The 3,725-nt window shown below is 35.5% G+C and overlaps 1 long non-coding RNA gene across 12 annotated transcripts in view; it reads left to right on the forward strand.

The window, feature by feature from the left end:
* The window catches only part of LOC144580716 (uncharacterized), a 611,731-nt gene that overhangs the window by 151,956 nt on the left and 456,050 nt on the right, over positions 1-3,725 (forward strand). For all 12 annotated transcript variants that reach the window (XR_013530719.1, XR_013530725.1, XR_013530726.1 and 9 more), the window contains one exon: positions 2,900-3,202. This is a non-coding gene — a long non-coding RNA (uncharacterized LOC144580716). The remainder of the gene's footprint in view (positions 1-2,899; positions 3,203-3,725) is intronic.

Below are 3,725 nucleotides of genomic sequence, written 5' to 3' on the forward strand. Positions count from 1 at the left end.
TTCTGTATAAGGTAGAGAAGGATCAGTAAGTCTAATTATTTTCCAAATAACATTTGCTCCTTAGGGGGATACCAAAATTTATTCCCTAGCTTATAAACTACCCAAGGAAGCCCCTGGGCAGTGGGAAGTAGATTTCTAAGTTTTTGTTCTTTCCTTATTTTTCTTAATTCTGGGAACAGGTGTAGGGGTGACTGGCTCCTGGAGCAGTTCCACCTGTTGTAATTCAAGCATAAACTGCTTTACGTCTTTAGTGAATTTAGGGTCTTTCCTCAAGATATCGAGAATACTGTGGCGACATCTGGGGCCATTAGTAGTAATGGGGATTTCTGAGGTGCTAGGAGTGTCGGTGGAAAATTGGAACTCTTAAGTGACATTAGCTGAGTACACAGTTTTTTGATTAGCAAGAAAAATGATTAAGCAGACGATTCCCAAGAACCCACTGATCCACCCAAGAAATTGTATCCCCATGCCTTGTCCTTTTCCAGGAAAGAGTCTTCCTTGAAGCTCGTCTCCCCATATTCGGACTTTGTCAAGCAATATAGTCAGAAAAGGATGCAGCACACATGCACACATAGGGTTATTGCAGCATTATTCACAATTGCAAATATTTGAAACCAACCCAAATACCCATCAGTGATAGACTAGATAAATAAAATGTGGCACATGTATACCATGGAATACTATGAAGCTATAAAAGAATAACTTTATATCCTTTGCAGGGACACGGATGAACTGGAATCCATCATTTTCATCAAACTAACACAGGAAGAGAAAACCAAATGTTGCATGTTCTCACTCACATATTGCAATCTATCTATCAGACAAAGGGCTAATATCCAGAATCTAGAAGGAACTTAAACAAATTTACAAGAAAAAGACAAACAACCCCATCAAAAAGTGGGTGAGGAATATGAACAGACACTTTTCAAAAGAATACATTTACATGGTCAACAAACATATGAGAAAAAGGTTGTCATCATTGATGATTAGACAGATGCAAGTCAAAACCACAATGTGATGCCATCTCCCGCTAGTTAAAATGGTGGATCATTAAAAGTCAGGAAACAGCAGATGCTGGAGAGGATGTGGAGAAATAGAACTTTTTACACTGTTGTTGGGTGTCTAAATGGGAGTTGATCTATGAGAACATATGGGCATAGGGAGGGGAATATCACACACCAGGGCCTGTCAGAAAGTAGGAGGAAAGGGGAGGGGTAGCATTAGGAGAAATACCTAATGTAGATGAGGGTTTGATGGGTGCAGCAAACCACCATGGCACGTGTTTGCCTATGTAACAAACCTGCACATTCTGCACATGTATCCAATAATGTAAAGTATAAAAAAAATTCATGTGAAATTTTCAATGCATTGTTGAATAATTTTAATCAGGCTTTCTCCATTACTTACATTTGTAGGATTATTTTCCAACAAGAATTTTCAAATGACCTTTAAAGTAATTTTTAAAATTCAGAACTTTTCTGTATTTCCCAAACTACTAGGATTTTAATCCTGTTTGCATTCTTGTATTTATAAGGTCCATCTCCATTGTGCATTTTCATGAACCTTTGAATGAATGTGAGAGAAATAAAGGCATTTCCACATCCCATGTATTAATTTTTCTTCTGCAGTATAAGTTATTTTATGTCATCAAATGTAACTGGAATAACTAAAGACCCTATCACATTCTGTGCATTCAATGTGAGTCCCTTCAACATTTCAGAAAGAATTGAAAAAACAGATGGCTTTTCCACATTTTTTACATTCATAGGATTTTTCTCCAGTTCTATTCCTTTCATGTCTTTGAAGGAAACTGAAAATTAAATGCTTTCCACATTCTTTACATTCATAGGATTTCTCTTCGATATGTGATCTTTCATGTATTTGACAGAAAGTGGAACAACTAAGGTCTTTTCCACAGTTTTTACAATCATAGGACTTTTCTCTACTATCAGCTTTTTCATATGTTCAAAGGAAACTGAAAAAAGTAAATGCTTTACCACATTTCTTACATGCATATAGTTTTTCATCAGTGTGTCTTTATATGTTCTTGCAAGTAACCAAGACAATAAAATACTTTCCCACATTTCTTATATTCACATGGTTTCTCTCCAGTATGAGTTCTTTTATGGTAATGAAGGTTACTGGAACAACGGAAGGTTTTACTAGCTTTCTTATATTCATGAGGTTTTTCTCTAGTGTAAGTTTTTTTTCATAGTAAAGAAGGCTACTGGAGTGACAAAGGGTTTAATACATTCCTCATGTTTATACAGTCTCACTCCACTATGAGTTCTTTCACTGTCTTAAAGAGAACTGGAATATCTGAAGGCTTTACCACATTTCTTTAACTGTTTTAGTGCAAATATTTTTGTTGTTTTGTTTTTGCACACCAAGGAGACCCTGTTCTAGCAAGCCCTTCCATAGATGTTCGGGAATGATAAAGGACATGGACACTGCCTGTATTAACCATTTTCTTTCCGTCCTTGTTATCTACTTCTGTATAAGGTAGAGAAGGATCACTTGGATTTTCTCCAGAGTAAATTCTTCAATGTCATTTAAGAGTATAGGAAAAACCCTAATGCTTTCCCATACTTTTCTTACATTCATACGGTTTCTATCCACTGTGAGTTCTTTCATGTATGAGAAAAGAACCGGAAAAATTAAGGCTTTACCATGTTGTTTACATTTACAGGATTTTTCCCTCATGTGACTTCCCTGAAGTATTTGAAATGAACTGTGAAAGTTAAAGATATCATAAATGAAGGCTTTCCAATATTTATTATCATTATATGGTATCTTTTCCACATTACTAGTAGTCCTATGATTTGCCTCTAAAGTGAGATATAATGTGCTTTATATTTTTACAAGAATTCGTCACTGATCTTCAGTGTTGATATTCCAGGTTCATGATGGTTTCCTGGATTACATCTCTGTAGATATTCTTCTGGGAAGGATTCGGCAAAGCCCACTCCTAATGGGTGAAGGTCACAGCCACATCTTCAAAGGCAACTAAGTCCATATTCCAGCTTCCTTGGTGTCCTGGCATCCTCCCACTGCATCTTTTCAGTATCTACAGGTCACAGAGTGATAAAGGCTCTGGCAGAACTCCCTGGGCCTCCTAGAATGAAGAAGTAGCAAAAGTGAGGGCTGACTAAGCAATGGACACGTGGGCATGAAAGACCTGAGTAGATTTATTTATTGAAAGGTGAGTTTAATATTGTACTAGGTTCAGCTAGGTTTTATGAATGAAAGATGCTAGTTTTTTTTTGATTCTTCTAATTTCTTCATTAATTTCAAAAAATAAATGTGCTTAAAGGAGAGGATGCAGAGCATCTACTTCAACTAGTTCACAGGCTAGTTGAACATTATTAAGTCAATATAATTGACTTAATATTATTTTTATACATTATATAGGAACCCTAAGGGTTTCTAGGAAACTATAATATTTATTTATTTTAAAAATTACTTGCTGTTGCAGAAAAGATTGGGAAGTCAAGTAATTGGAAGAGGAAGAAAAACAATGGCAAATATAGTGGAAATTGAGCCTATTTTTTCTTTGTTGCTTTGTTGTTTTACTCATTCATTGATTGAATCATTTTTGTATCAGTCCATCCATCTGACTATTGAGTCATTATAATTTTGAGTTTCTTTCTTTTCATCAAAGTCTTGGTAGTGAACAATAGAAACTATTACTGACTAACCTAATCAGAAAATAAATTTATTTGTAG

The sequence above is a fragment of the Callithrix jacchus genome, chromosome 2, assembly GCF_049354715.1.
Source record: "Callithrix jacchus isolate 240 chromosome 2, calJac240_pri, whole genome shotgun sequence".
Lineage (NCBI taxonomy): Eukaryota > Metazoa > Chordata > Mammalia > Primates > Cebidae > Callithrix > Callithrix jacchus.